The 16,673-nt window shown below is 44.6% G+C and overlaps 1 protein-coding gene and 1 long non-coding RNA gene across 2 annotated transcripts in view; one reads left to right on the forward strand and one right to left on the reverse strand.

The window, feature by feature from the left end:
* The window catches only part of drd1b (dopamine receptor D1b), a 170,850-nt gene that overhangs the window by 49,293 nt on the left and 104,884 nt on the right, over positions 1 to 16,673 (forward strand). The window lies entirely within an intron of this gene.
* Positions 12,112 to 12,673, reverse strand: LOC144068413 (uncharacterized). Its single transcript, XR_013298182.1, has 2 exons — positions 12,487 to 12,673; positions 12,112 to 12,168 (listed from the first exon to the last, which is right to left on the reverse strand). It is a non-coding gene; the product is annotated as an uncharacterized LOC144068413 (long non-coding RNA).

The following is a 16,673-nucleotide window of genomic DNA, read 5'->3' on the forward strand; positions in this document are numbered from 1 at the left end:
TGGGAGGAAACTGGAGTACCCGGAGAAAACCCACATATGCAACATGCAAACTCCACACAGGTCGACCGACATGGATTCGAACCCAGGACCCCGGAGCTGTGACGCCGACACGCAATCTATATACATTATTTGCTTTTTAACAGTGTCCATGTTTCAAATAAAGGAAACGCTACTTGCACATTCCATTATGAAAAGAACTCAGCTTGTGAAAAACCTCATATTTAACATAAAAACATTAATTTGACTCTTTGGCCTATCCATCTCCCTCTTTTCCTTCCTGCCTCTCCTTATTATTTCTCCTGTCCATCTTCACTAAACTATGGAGGTGCACCAATATAAGGAAATTACTTGATATGTACCCTCAAAGATAAATGGGGTCATATTTGGAACGAATTGGACCCTGAGTTCTCCTCTGTCAACATTCCATTTCTTCCAATTTATTTTGAATTTGTAATTGCTGTGACTGATGAAGTGTAGGTGTAAAATTAATCTGTTTCGGCATTCTTTTTCCACTCCATTTTTCTTAAACAACACTGAAGGATTCTGCATGCATTATTTTTCTCTATGCATGCCTCTAGTTCAGGGGTCTCAAACTTGCGGCCCGCGGGCCAACTGCGGCCCGCGGGACGATAATTTGCGGCCCTCGTCTTAATATGAAAGATCGATTTTTTTTTTTTAATTTTTTTTTTAATTTTTTTTTTTTTTTTTTTTTTTTTTTTTACCCCTTTCCCCATGATGGCGCCGTTTAAGTGGCAGCCAGTGGCAGTAGCTCTGCCCACTCATGTTTTTCTTGTTTTACAGCATGTTTTACATTAAAAATTAGAGGGAACATTGACATGCACCTGCTTGTGGCAGGTGTGATACTGGTGTGCCGATAGCGAGCAATGATGATGTCGTGACCGGATGATTCGCCTAAAGACGTTTCGCCGACGGACGTTTGACAGACGGACAGGTCGTACTAGTATTTGTTAGTTTAATGATTAAATACAAATACTAGTATTTGTATTTAATCATTAAACGCTGTTTTCAGCTGGATTTGACCGAATTTGAGAGCATTTTGAGCCGTTTGGCGAATGGACGTCTATAGACGTTTTTTTGCCTCCATCGCGATATCATCCAGTATTTGTATTTAATCATTAAATGCTGTTTTAGGATGGATTTGACCCGATTGCTGTCATTTTACGGCTCGGTTCTGCTACATCTGCCTGCCCAAGAGTGCTTATTCCCGGACTGCCATTGAAGGTAGACGAACATTGATTTTTACTATAATTTGGACAACACCGGCGGCGGGCCGGATTAAAAATCCTAACGGGCCGTATATGGCCTGCGGGCCGAGGTTGAAAAACTTGTACACACACGATCCGGCGGGGCGAGCGTTCGAATCCCGTTTCGGCGAAACCTCCGTTCGGCCGAATGAACGTTCGGTGGAACGTCCATTCGGCGACCTGCCCGTCTGTCAAACGTCCGTCGGCGAAACGTCTTTAGGCGAATCATCCGAGTACCGATGATGTCGCTCACACTGGTACTCAGTGCGCTCAGGGAGGTTGTCTTTCTGCTCAGACCAACAAAAAATTAGAGGGAACTTTGGTTCGGAGCTGAATGAACCAATCACGGTGAGGTATACGGCTCTGGGGGGCGGGACATCGGCCGGGCTGTCCAGTGCCTCGCTCACTCACTCATTCATTCCTCCAATCAGCTGGGCGGAGGAGAAGCCGTGAGGCCGATCACTCCGCTCGGCGCGCACACTCCTCCGCTGCTCTCAGCATAGAACTGAATGAGGCGCTATGATCCGTGATCCAGCCTGTGTCAGTGTCTGTAGCCATCTCCGCGATTGAAACGGAGAGCGAAAGTGCACATGCGCCACAAACCCGCGCGACTGAATGTGAAAGATCAACCCGAGACTCATTCCAAGTGGAAAAACATATTACAGAGCCCCAGAGATGTCTCTTTCAAAGCCTGCCGTGAAGAGAAAGGTCGGTGATGAGCACAGACAGTTTCAAGAAAAGTGGGGAGTGCAATATTTCTTTGTTGAACACAGGGGCACCCCGACGTGTCTCATTTACACTGAAAAAGTTGCGGTGCACAAGGAATACAATTTGAAACGTAATTGTACTATGAGACATGCTGAGGAGTATGAAAAATACCAGGGAGATGAGAGAGCCAACCAGGTTGCCAGTCTTAAAACACGTCTTCTGAGGCAACAGGATCTCTTCAAGAAGGCTACCAAAGACAGTAATGCAGCAGTCAAAGCTAGCTACGCCGTTTGTGAGTTGATTGATCCTGTGCTAAGTGATCCCAAATGGCTCATGGACTTGGCTTTTCTTGTTGATATCACACATGAGCTTAATGTACTGAACAAGAAGCTACAAGGCCAGGGGCAACTTGTCAGTGCTGCCTATGACAACGTGAGAGCATTCTGCACTAAACTTGTGTTATGGAAAGCCCAGCTCTCTCAGGCAAACCTTTGCCATTTCCCAGCATGCAAGGCTCTCGTGGATGCAGGTACACCATTCAGTGGTGAGAAGTATGTTGAGGCCATTTCGAAGCTACAGGAGGAATTTGATCACAGATTTGCAGACTTCAAGACACACAAAGCCACATTTCAAATTTTTGCGGACCCCTTCTCCTTTGATGTGCAAGATGCCCCTCCTGAGCTTCAAATGGAGCTCATTGACCTGCAGTGCAACTCTGCACTCAAAGCCAAGTTCAGGGAGGTGAGTGGAGAAGCAGACAAGCTTGGGCAATTTTTGAGAGAGTTGACCCCCAGCTTCCCTGAACTTTCCCGAAGGTTCAAGCGGACCATTTGCCTTTTTGGGAGCACATACTTGTGTGAGAAGCTCTTCTCCACCTTGAACTTCAATAAGTCCAAGTACAGGTCCAGACTTACTGATGAGCATCTTCAAGCTCTACTGAGGGTCTCCACTGCTTCCTCCCTCAAGCCAAATGTGACTATGTGAGAAGAAGCGCTGCCAGGTCTCTAGCAGCAAGGAGTAGGCAAAAGAAGCTGTGTTCAGAATATTTCATGTTCAATGTTCCATTCAAGTTCAGAAAGTTAAAGGTTAAAGAGCTGTTAATACCGACATTTGAAACGGAATAAAAATAATTCATTTTCTCTACTTAGCCAGCCAGTGTATATCTACTGTATGCTCATTAGTATTATTTGGTTTTATATTACTGATTGATTTATTTTTTATTCATCTTTAAGTTAATTTATTTAATTCATTATTTTTTGTTAAAAAATAAAGATATTTGATAACGTTGGAAAGTTTTATCAGTGCTTTTCTTGTGGAAATCCTGATGCGGCCCAGTCTCACCCAGACTCGGCCTCTAGCGGCCCCCAGGTAAATTGAGTTCGAGACCCCTGCTCTAGTTTGATTAGAAACGTGTCAGGCCCAGGGCCATACTGGTGGGTGGTTGGGCCTGCCAGCCAATCACAGGCCCAGCGCCTGATGGGTCAAGCAGTGCCAGGTGTTGCTCATCAGTTGTCAAGGACTATTTAAGCCAGGGGTCCCCAAACCAGTCCTCGAGGGCCGATATCGGTGCAGGTTTTTGTTCCAACCGATCCAGCACAGACATTTTGACCAATGAGATTTCTGCAGAAAACAAGAAGCACCTGACTGCAATCCACTGATTGCACTTGTAGGACACCAGATTGGTGAAAAAAGGTGTCCTCTTTCTGGGTTGGAATGAAAACCCACACCCACTGCGGCCCTTTGTGGAATAGTTTGGAGACCACTGATTTAAGTCAACCAGATCATGACCACGTCGCTGAATTATCTTTATCAGTTCACTGTAAAGTACCCTCTCGAGCTACCTCATTGTTTGCCTCACCAGATCTCCAACCACTTGTTAGTTACCTTGACCACGATCTCACCCACGACCACGCATCTTGTACATTGGCTTTGGACCCCTCTATGGACGTCTCAGCTATCGACCTCCACGCCATGTTCACCGACCTGCCCATGCTGCTTCCCTCCTACCTTGACCCTGCTCTGCAACATTTTTGAATAAAATCAAACCACCACGAACAGAATTGACCTTGTGCCTGTTTTGGGGCCCTGTGGCCACGATCATAACAAACGGTGTTTTAACAAATATTTTAATATATATTCTATTGAGTTTCCAAAACATTTTAAACACTAAAAAGATTATTATGGCTTTATTTTGGTAGAGATATTTCTTACTGGTTCTCAGCAAATTGGCCAGACTGTTTAACATTTCTGGGATTGGTTTTTATCTTGTGCCAACCAGCAATGGTAAAAGAAAAAAAATTGAACTAATTGCATTCTATTGACAGACCTTCAATCTATGTAACAGATTGGATGTCTAGCGCTGTACATGGCAGCCAATCGGCAGCCTTGTAAGGATAAAAACAAAGAGAATTTGTGCTTAAATGAGCGTAAAAATCTACAAATAAATAGGAATTAGCATTAGCATGTCCAAGTGCTTTCTTCTCACATCACAGTTTTGCTGTCCTGGCATCTTTTCTAAATATTGGTCTTGTCCCCATTAATGCTTTTTATGAATAGATGAATTCATGAAACCAGTTAAGCATCTCCGATTGATGTCGAATTAAGACCGGTTATTTGTGAGGAATAGCTGCTGCTGGGCTCTTTTCTATTGCCTTTCTTTCTGAGACCGCACAGGAAAGGGCAGACATATCGCTTCACTGATATATTTGACGCGTGAGACCTACTAAATTATTGATAGAATTATTAATGTTCTCATAAAATAACGCCAGTGGCTGCTATTTTTCCCAGATAAACCCTGGATGATGGATAAATTTTCGAGCAGCTCGTGTAAGATTTCAGTTTTTACCATCAGTCATCTGATGATAACGTGCTTTATTTAAAGGTGTTACTGTAGAAATCTCACCACAGGCCCCTTGTTGATTAATTTCAATTTAAAATTTTTGCTTTTCTGGAATGTGGGAGGAAACTGGAGTACCCGGTGAAAACCCACACACGCAACATGCAAACTCCACACAGGTGGGAGGTGATCTGGATTTGAACCCAGGACCCCAGGGCGATGATGCAGACGCGCTAACCACTCCGGGCCACCGCTGTCAAATATATTTAAAAAACTATGTTTGCAGTTAAGGTTATTGTCAAGTTATCTCTACTTTCCTTCAAATTTTGCCCCAAACTTGAAAAGGGGCCCCGATCTTATCAACGCAGGAACAACTCAAATCCTTCCAGTTTACACTTTTATTGAAGTTTATGGTGATAGGAAGTGGTTAGGTTGAAAACCTTAAAGAAAGGGGAAAGGAGGGAGCATGTGACGTCATTCAAGTTTCACGTTACTATGGTGATCAAAGTGTTGCTCTTGAGTTTACTACTAGCATCTTGAATTTACTACAGAAAAGCAGGAGAGTGTTGAAATGATAGAGTGGAAATGCATGGGTACATTAACTGATTGAGTAAATCAAACACAAATATTCACTTTACAGAGATAGGTCATATGAGTAATCCAAGTTAAGGGAAAATACAAAGAATGCAACTTAAGGTTGCGAGAAGCAAATTAAGCATCAATCAGCTGGCATCTAGGTGGTACTTATTTTATCCTACCAGTTGCGTGTGATCGGGTCTGAAGGGTATTCCTTGGTATTCCTTGCTCCTTTCTCGCCTGTCTACTTTCAAGGCTTGAATCTGAATGGTTATATCCTGGCTCATGCCCTATGATCTTAGGCAGGAAATGAGGCGAGGTGACTTGTTTGGGTTTTCTTTTCTGCCCCCTGTTGGCCTGGAGGAGGGGCAGACATATCTCCTCCAAAGTTGACTTGACACCTCCCACTTGGCATCTCGGTTCTTGAACCCAGAGAGGTCACACAGTTCCTGGTTGCTCTCGTTCGTTTCTTTGTTGGTCTATTTCTGTTCTTCCACAGGTATCAGGACAATGATGCGTCGTACATCTCTATGCAGAATTGTTGAAGGGATTTTTGTGGGGGGTTTCTTCGCGTGATCAGATTTGGTAGTAGAGACGGGGTAGCTTGGGAAGGTCTTGACGTGTACATCTCTGACGATGCCTCTTGTGTCGGGGACGACACTATCGACTCGTCCAAGCTTGTACTGGCCCCTTAGAGCATTTTGGTCGGCCAGCCAGACGATATCTCCCGTGGCTACATTTCTGTTCGTTGTGTGCCACTTACTTCGGATGAACAAGTTGGGTCCCGCCAGCTGGCTCCACTTCTTCCAGAATCGGTCGACTTCGGTCTGGATGGCTCTTAGTCTCTTGTAGGGGTATCCTTGAAAGTCGAAGCTTCCTACATCTCCCTCAGGTCCTGTCCTTCCCAGCAGAAGGGTGTTTGGGCTGATGTAGTCTATACATTCCTCACGACTTTGCGTCCTGGCGTCAATGGGTCTTTCGTTGGCCAGATTGGCCGCCATGTAGAGGAAGGTTTGGAACTCACTCCACGTGAAGCATCTGTCTCCTGCCATGTTGTGCATGGCACGTTTTACAGCGCGTACTGCGGCCTCGGCAGCTCCATTTCGGTGTGGGGAGTCCGCAGGGTGGAGTTTCCAGTTCCATTCCGTTCCATGCGTGGAGGCTTCATCCTCGACTCTGGATGCTTCCAGCTTCCTCCGGAAGGCATGCAGTTCTTTGAGGGCTGGCCTGGCGCCCACAAAGTTTTTTCCAGGGTCTGACCATATCTTTCTCGGGTGTCCCCGTAATGCTGCAAATCTCTTGTAGGCCAACAGAAAGCCTTCAGATGACAGCTCATTTACTACGTCTGTGTGTAGGGCTGGGGATGCCATGCAGCAGAAAACTAGTCCCCATACTTTGAGTCCTGATCTTTTCTTCACCTCGTCCTTCACTTCGTAAGGGCCGAACAGGTCCACAGTTGCGTATTGAAATGGTCTGGCTGGTGTCGTTCGCTCGGATGGGAGGTCGCTCATGATTTGTTGGCATCTTTTGGCTCTGGTTTTCCTGCAGGTTACACAATTATTTACGACCTTCTGAGCCAATCTTCGGCCTCTTATAACCCACGCTTTCTTTCTCATGCGCAGGAGTGTACCTGCTGTTTCTTCATGGTTTGCATTGTGGGCTTCTTGTGCCAGAAGAGACGATATCCAAGCATCATGGGGTAGAATTGGTACGGCTGTCTTGTCGTTGTCGAAGATTTGGAATCTTCCTCCGCAGACCAAGAGTTCGGTCTCCGCTTCTTTGTATACCGCCAACCTGTTGAGGGTGGTGTCTTGGAAGGACGCGCCCTCTTGGGCTGCCTGGAAGAGGTCTCTCTTTGAATCTTCGTACTCACTCAGTGTAAGTACAGCTTGCTTGGCTCTGGACTTTATCTGGTCTGATGAAAGTCTCTGGCTCTTTGGTTTACTTGAAGTTGGGTCTTGTTCCAATACACTTTTCCATTTTGTTGCAGCTCTCCATACCCAGGCTATGACCCTGATCAATTTGGTTAGGCTGCTGAATCTCCTTACATCGATCAGTTCTTTCACAGCAGATCCGGCTGGAGGTCTTCGGGCTCGGGGATCATCTCCGTTTGCAGCCCCTCGTGGGATACTCCGATCTCCCCCATTCGTGGCATGGGTCGGATTACTTGTTCCGGCAGATGGTGCATCGCTCGTCCTTCCTCTCGTCTGTGACCTGGTCTGTACGGCAGTGAAGGACTTCCTTTGGAGTTTATTGATTCCTTCCCTTGCATGGGCAGCGACTTCTTTGGCCGACTTCTTTGGCCACTCCTCTATGGGCAGCCTTAGGAATTCGGGTCCGTCTTGCCACGCGGAGCCCTCTCTGAGGTCCTCCGGGGCAACTCCTCTTGTTAGCATGTCCGCTACATTGAGGTCTCCCTGGATCCACCACCAGTCGTCAACGGACGTGGTCTTCTGAATTTCTCCAACTCTGTTCGCGAAGAAGGTTTGATATCCGTAACTGTCTCTTTGGATTGCTCCTAACACAGTTTGACTGTCCACTAGGTGGAGCCATTTTTCAATCTCCATTCGACTGTGCTTTTCGATGTATCTCCTGAGGCGAGCTGCATAGACAGCGCCACATATCTCAGCTTTCACTGGTTCTCCCTTCTGGTCAAGTGGTGATAGTTTCGCCTTGGACTCGACGAGTCTGACTTCGATGCCCGTCGCTGTCTCCCATCTGAGGTACACCACGGCCCCGTAACTCTGGTCACTTCCGTCAGAGAATGTCACTCCCCACGGTCTTCGGGTCCAGTTCCGTGGCGTGAGGCTCCTGTGGAAGGTAACTTGGCTGAGACGGACGTATTCTTCAAATAACTGGATTGCTTCTTCCCTTAACTTTTCAGATAGAGGTTTGTCCCACGTGTCTTGGGTTCTGCTGGTTCCAGCTTCTTGGAAAGCTTTCCTGACGAGAATGGCACCCTTCTGTTTGGCGGGGGTGACAAGGCCTATCGGATCATAGAGGCCGGCTACCTGACTTAGTAATTGTCTCCTAGTCAGTGGTTTGGGAGTGTTTTCTCTCACCTCCTCTCCCAGGAGGTTTTGATCCACTCTCATTTTCTTTCTTCTCTTAGAGAAGTTAACTGAGGTCATGGGGTACAGTTTGTCGCTTTCGACAATGTAGCCGACTCCAAGGGCTTTGTCGTCTTCTCCTCTTCTTTGATTTGGTAGAATGAGTACATTGCTGGAAGATGCTCCTGCTGTGAGTATCTCCCTCCCACTTTGGCCTGACCGGAGCCAGGGTTTGAGGATGAAGCCACCTGCTTTCAGGATCTCTTCAACCCTTTTTGTGTATCCATCCAGTTTTTCCAAGTCGTTATGAGAGGTCAGCACATCGTCAACGTAAGAGTCTTCCTCCAGGATTCTGCACTCCTCTTTTAGGTGAGCAAACATGGGTAGCTTTGCAGTCTCTCTCATCGCCAGCTGTGCAATGCATCCTGCTGGACGATCGCCAATGTTGACTCGGGTGATGGCATACTCCTCAATTTCACTTTCTTCGGTGTCTCTCCAAAGAAATCTGTGTAGGTGCATTTCTGGTTCTTCCAACCACACTGAGTTGTACATCTTCTTGATGTCTCCAAGGGCTGCATGCACTCCTCTTCTGAATCTGAGTAAAACTGCTCGGATTGGGTTGAGGACGTCTGGTCCTTTCAACAGGATATCGTTCATGCTGAGTCCCTTGAACTTCTGGCTGCTGTTCCAGACTAGGCGCACTGGTGTGGTGACGGAGTGAGGGTTTGGCGCTACCAAGTGGCTAACGTACCACACCGGTCCTCTCCAATTGGTGATCATTTCTTTGCTGAGTTTCTTTGCTGCTCTTCTTTCCACCTTTTCATGGACTTGGGATGCGTATGCCACTTTCCACTTGGGTTCTTTCTTGAGTTGTTTTTCTGTCCTCAGAAAGGTTGCTTCTACTCCACTTCTGTTGTAGGGTAGAGCCATGGGGTCTTCGATCCATGGGTATTTCGTATCCCAGTGAGGTTGGTCGACGTGATCATCGGTGGTGACATAGGTGAGGCCTTTTCTGATGACTTCCAGCTCTCTCTCCTCGCTCAGTGTCATCTCCTTGCCTCCTGGCTGGCAGTTTCCACATCTGCATCCTCCACACTTTGGTTCGCAGGCTGCCCCAATACTGTCCCATTTCCACCAGTTGAGGAATTCTTTGTTTGTGACAGTGCTTCTCGTTTCAGCTTTGAATTCCTTTGATTCTCTGAGCTCTTGGTATTTCACAGCCGTGGCCCTCATGGACCGTGCAAAGTGTGTTTTGGATGTGCGAGCTGCCACACTCTCTTCCTCAAAGAGGTCTGGGTGCGTTCCACCAACGGTCTTCCCCAATGGTCCGTCCCATAAGACGAGGTCGCCGATCACTTTCACTCTCTGTGGTGCGAGGCGTCCTTCCCGGTGACCGATGAGGAGCTCGACCTGCTCTGGTCTGTGCAGGTCCTCTAAGCTCACTTCTGGGAAGAACCCTTTCAGTTCTTCAGGTTTGATGGTCCTACTTATCTTGGCTATTTCTTTCAAACCATAACAGGTAAGTTCATGGGCTCTTTGCGTCCCTGTGGGTGTCTTAACTCTCACTCGGAGCTGATACTTTTTTGTTTTTACTTTCAGAACCATCCCCCCAACACCGTGGACCAGTAGGGTGACCTTCTCACTTCTGAGGTTGAGCCTTTCGGCTGCGCTGTGGGTAATGTAGTTTGTATCAGACGCCAAGTCAATCAGTGTTCCAATTTTCTGACCTGCGTTGGTTGTTACTTCGAGGAGCATAAGCATCACTGGGAGTTCCTCCCCTTCACTATGCCCCATTGCTGCAGACTTGTCGGTGCAGAGCGAACTTGCCGAAACATTGGTGAAGACTCTCTTGAATTCTTCTGCCGCTTCGGGGGACATTTGCAGGCTAGACACAAATCGCTGTTGTTCTTCTGTCAATCCGTGCCTCCCCGCGCTTGGTCTTGGCATTGCATTTCCTTTTTGACACAGGAAAAAGTGATGGTCTCTCTTGCAGCTCTGTTTCCTGCACAAGTAAGTGTCCCTGCATTCGCTTTCATCCTTGTGACACCCTAGGCACTTTTTGCAGGCTCCCAACCTTTCAACTGCACTCAACTTGTCTTTCGGTTTCAGGTTTTTGAACGCCTTGCAGAAGAACAGCTTCTCTCCGTGCCCCTCTTCCCCGCAGACGACACATCCCCCTTTGCTCGTGGACTTGGTTGAGGCGTACCTTCTGGGTTCGCTTGGCCTCGGTTCTACTGATCTTCTTTCGGGCTTCAGAGGTGCATTAAGCTGCTCGGCCCTCTCCAAGACCCCCTCTTGGCCCTTCAGGTACCTTAGGAGGCTGTCAAAGTGGTTGTCTGGGGTGACTCCATTAGCTTGGTTGGTCATGAAGTCCAACCAGTTCATCTTTATTCTTTCTGGTAATTTCCTCTCTATTGATCTGATTACAAGCAGATTTTTGATGGCTCCAGCGTGGTCGAGTTCTATTAGATCGTTGAGGGCCTTTTCGATTGCCTGGATCATGTCAATCACTTTCCGGGGTTGGTCTGATGTCAGGATCGGGAATCTTTCCAGGCCTTCAAGAATTTCCACGGCTATTGTTGCTTTGTTTCCAAATCGGTTTTCCAGTACCCTGAACATGTCTTCGGCGGTCTGACAGGTGGACAGGCTTAGGTCTCTGCAGATCCTCCCATCCACACTTTCAAGGAGTTGGAGCCTTCGGGCTTCCTTCGAGCCAGTTGGCTCGCCTTGTTTCTGAAGGCTTTCCCAGGTCCTCTTCCACGGGTAGAAATCTCTTCTGGAGCCCTCGAATTTGGGCAGACTTGTGGCCTTAATTTTGAGACCGGGTGCCTGTTCTGCAGGCTTTGTTCGGAGGGTTCCTTCTTGTTCTGCTCCCTCCTCCTTGGACATTTGTAGGTGTTCTGCCTCCCTTGTATTGATGGTGACCCTCTTTTCTTTTAGGTCTTGTAGTCTTTTCTCCCAGGTAGGTCTTTCTTCATTTGGGATCCATTCTTCCCATTCCTTGAACGCTGTCATGAGCTCAAGTATGCTTCTTCTAGCATGGGTTACTTGCTGTTCATAGGCATCATTACACGCCGCAGTCACTGGGGTCCTAAGTGCGTGTCCGCAGTATATTTCTGCTTCCGCCATTGCAGACGTGAGCTCAGTTCTGCCGCATCTCTCCCAGAGACTTAATTGTACTATCTCCCTTACTTCTGTCAGCTTGGTATCACAGTCTTCTTGGGTCTTCTTTATTTTCTCCAATATTCCTCCGATATCTTCCTCAGAACCTCCCCGTTCGGCAAGGAGGCCGAGTTCGTAATCGCTATTGGTGTTATCTACCTCTCGTGCTTGTGCATAGAACCTATTGTATTCCCTCAGCAACTTTGATTTCTCCAGTTTTCTTGCCTCTTTGCTTAGGTACCTGGCTTGATTGAAGAAGGCTCTTTCTGCTTTGGCCCTTTCGAGCCTTAGCTGCTCAATTTTTTTCCCAGTGGCTTCTTCCGCCATGGCTTGAGGCCTCGCTCCTCTTGAGGCCCTTCCGACGACTGCGTTGGCTTTGACTCAAGGCCTTTAATCCTTTGTCTATGATGCCACGCTGGTTTTCAACTGTCAAGTTATCTCTACTTTCCTTCAAATTTTGCCCCAAACTTGAAAAGGGGCCCCGATCTTATCAACGCAGGAACAACTCAAATCCTTCCAGTTTACACTTTTATTGAAGTTTATGGTGATAGGAAGTGGTTAGGTTGAAAACCTTAAAGAAAGGGGAAAGGAGGGAGCATGTGACGTCATTCAAGTTTCACGTTACTATGGTGATCAAAGTGTTGCTCTTGAGTTTACTACTAGCATCTTGAATTTACTACAGAAAAGCAGGAGAGTGTTGAAATGATAGAGTGGAAATGCATGGGTACATTAACTGATTGAGTAAATCAAACACAAATATTCACTTTACAGAGATAGGTCATATGAGTAATCCAAGTTAAGGGAAAATACAAAGAATGCAACTTAAGGTTGCGAGAAGCAAATTAAGCATCAATCAGCTGGCATCTAGGTGGTACTTATTTTATCCTACCAGTTGCGTGTGATCGGGTCTGAAGGGTATTCCTTGGTATTCCTTGCTCCTTTCTCGCCTGTCTACTTTCAAGGCTTGAATCTGAATGGTTATATCCTGGCTCATGCCCTATGATCTTAGGCAGGAAATGAGGCGAGGTGACTTGTTTGGGTTTTCTTTTCTGCCCCCTGTTGGCCTGGAGGAGGGGCAGACATATCTCCTCCAAAATTGACTTGACATTATTAATAATCTCATCTCTCATTGTATGAATCACTTTATTGTCATTAGGGTCGCAGGGGTTGCTGGAGCCGATCCCAGCTGACTCCACGAGGAGATGGACAACCATGCAGACTCACACCCATACCTCGGGGCAATTTAGAGCGTCCAATCAGCCTACCATGCATGTTTTTGGAATGTGGGAGGAAACTAGTGTTATTAATAATCAGACACATTAATGTAACAAGTGTATTTGTCATTTTAAATTGAGCATCATGTGATCAGTCTTCCTACAACTTACAACCTTAAAGCACAAATATTATTTTTGGGTAATGACATTACCAATTAGGAAATTCATCACAAGATAATAGTTGAATATTTAGAAAGTTCACCTCACAGAAGTAAAGTCTTACATATCTTAATTTAAAAAAGTTCAATATTTTCTCTTCTTGCCTCAAAATAAGCACAAATCGAAACAAACATTTTCCACTACATCTATCCCTTGCACCATGCGTCAGAGGCTAAAATAAATAAATAAAAAAAGGTTTTAAAAATAACACCATCACTTCACATCAGCTTCAACCCAGCAACCTAGCGACCTCAAAGTAATGTGTACATTATGAAAGCGCCTCTGGGGAGTCACAGAGTGCTGAAAGTGAATTCGCCATCATGCTGTCTGCGAAGAAGAGTTTGCTACAAAACGTGAGGGGACATTTTTAGAAAGGCAAAAGAAGAAGATTCATCACTTTACATTCAAAAATCCTAATTATTATTTTATACGTAGCGTATGTATTGTACTCCTACACCATCACTTTTAAAGTACTGTGTACAGCAGATTTATTTGATGGTGTCTTTTGAACCTGCACTTCCAGTGAAGGAGATCTATCACAGTTGATGTCTGGTGAGAAATGCAATGCACCGTGGCTTGGTTCCCAGGAAAATTTATAAATGAATGGGCAGTTTAGAATTATCAATTAATCCAACATGCATGTATTTACAATGAGGATAGTTAGTGTCATGATTTGAATGTCAAAACCTTAGACCAGTCATTTTACAAAACAATTAATATACTGTATCATGTACAATTATATATATATATATATATATATATATATATATATATATATATATATATATATATATATATATATATATATATATATATATATATAATCTCATCTCATTTTCTGAACCTCTTTATCCTGATTAGGGTCGCAGGGGGTTGCTGTGGACAATCAGCCAAGCATGGGACACCCTGAATCGGTGGCCAGCCGATCGCAGGGTACAAGGAGATGGACAACCATGCACGCTCACACCCATACCTAGGGGCAATTTAGAGTGTCCAATTGGCCTACCATGCATGTTTTTGGAATGTGGGAGGAAACCGAAGTACCCAGAGAAAACCCACGCTGGCCCACGGAGAACATGCAAACTCCACACAGGTGGACGGACCTGGACTTGAAACCAAGACCCCAGAGTTGTGAAGCCGACGCGCTAACCACTCGCTCCACCAGGCTGCCATATATATATATATATATATATATATGTATATATATATATATATATATATATATATATATATATATATATATATATATATATATATATATATATATATGTATATATAGACATACGTGTATATATATATATATATATATATACGTATCTTATCTCATTTTCTGAACCGCTTTATCCTCATTAGGGTCGCGGGGGGTGCCCATACTATATATATATATATATATATATATATATATATATATATATATATATATATATATATTTGCACGGCAGGGCACTCATAACATAACAAACAAATTTAAATGAACTTGGATTACGATGCAGACACACTCAAAAATAAGTTTAATCGAACCTAACACTAAACTTAATATTAATTTTGTATGACATTTTGAAACCTTTCTTCTCCCGGGTTGGCTCTTTTTGCCCTGCCTCCACACTGACTTTCAGTCAATATCGAGGGTTGTTTGAGTTTGTATTCCTTCAAAATATTCCCAAAATGATGCACGCAAATGTCCTCACAATAGGATATCGCACGACCACTTGGCAACGAGAAGTAGTATATACGCCATTCGCACTGACTAACTGGAAAAAACACTGAAAAACTACAACGCTCCGCTCATTGCTCGCAGAGATATTACAAAGAGGGAGTTGTGACCAGAGACATTACACGAGGGAGTTACGGGGAGAGAGACAATGCCCATGATGTTCTTATGAGCAGCATCTCGCGTCCGCTGTCTGCTCGTATATCAAAATTTGTCTCGTATCTCAAGATAAATATTTGCCTGAAATTTTACTCGTATCTCGAATTGCTCGTATGTCGGGCCACTCGTATGTCGAGGTACCACTGTATATATAAAATGTAACCTTAGAGATTGTTTACATCGGTTGGTGCTGCTATTTTGGTCATGAATTGCGTTTCGCCTCGTGGTGTAGAGGTTCACTCGCCTAACTTCGGTGCGGGCCGGCGGGGGGCTCAATTCCTACTGCTGGCGGTATGATTGGGAGTGCGGATGGTTGTTTGTCTCTCTCTGTGCCCTACGACTCACTGGCGACCAGTCTAGGGTGTAGTCTGCCTTTCGCCCGTAGTCAGCTGACTTAGGCTCCAGCATTTTTATTTATTTTTATTTTATTTGAGCAAATTGAGTCATGTGCTTGGTCACGGAATAAATTAAGGCACCACTACTAAACAATACACAGAGGATTTAATGATCAATAATAATCAATTATACTATGTTGTGCATATCCTTCTCAGTACACTATGGTTCCACGAATTGTAAACACGGAGATGATAAACAAGTGACTTTGCTGTTGCCCGTGACATTTTAAGCTATTAAGATCAACTGAGATGACTTCTTTGTGTAACATGGTGTGGCGATAAAAAGGATCCAACATCAGGACTCTCACACTTGGCACAAACACCTGCAGTGACCTTTCCCTGACAATAATTGCTTCATTAGTTCGCATGTAAATATGCGGCTGGCAGGTTAGAAACCAGACCCTGGCGACAATGCATACAAGTGCTGTGTGAACAAAAAGGTCAGTGCACTGCAAGTCTTCTTACTGGTGGGCTCGGCTCAACGGTGTTCAAGGGCCCTGGTTGCCCTGCACAGCTGCTTGGATGAATTGTTGCCAAGCATTTCCTGTTTTCTACCTTCTTTTTTTTATTCCTCACATGTACTCTTGCAGGCATATGTAATCTCTATGGTGTGACAGGTGTCTAGTGACAGTTTGGAAATGTGCCCCAGCTGGCCAAATGTTGGCATCTGACACTTGGATGTGACACTTTAATTGTACCGCCTAGACATTTTTCTTCATGTTGTGGTAGCACTCGTGGTCATGGCTTGTGTACATATACATACCTCCCAAACTATTGTTGTGGTTGGGACTTAACAAAGGAAATGAGTATATATATATATATATATGTGTGTGTGTATATATATATATATATATATATATATATATATATATATATATATATATATATATATATATATATATATATTTATATTGCAATGCACCTAATGTATACACTCCAAATTAAGATTATTGTGTGGGTCATAGTCAATTAAAATATTAAATAGGGAAGAAGCTTAAGTTCAGCCTATATTCTGTTGCACTTCTAAGCTTTGACACAAGATGCTAATCGCTTAAAGAGATGCTTTTTTCATTAGTTCAGTTCAGAGGTCAAAACAAGATGTTGTCATATAACGTATTTTCCGCACTGTAACTATAAGCCGGCAATGCGCCTTATAATTGATGTGCTTATTTTATGAATGAATATTGGTTAATATGAAATTCCCTACAGTGCAGTTCCATTGTGTTGATGTATAACATAACTCCTAACCACTGCTACTATTACTAGCCTTCAGCTTCTTCGAGTGGATTTATAATACAATCCCCTACTCAGACAACCACCACCCCTGTTACTACTGTCTTAAAATCCAATATATATATATATATATATATATATATAT

Source organism: Stigmatopora argus, chromosome 22, assembly GCF_051989625.1.
Source record: "Stigmatopora argus isolate UIUO_Sarg chromosome 22, RoL_Sarg_1.0, whole genome shotgun sequence".
Taxonomy (NCBI): domain Eukaryota; kingdom Metazoa; phylum Chordata; class Actinopteri; order Syngnathiformes; family Syngnathidae; genus Stigmatopora; species Stigmatopora argus.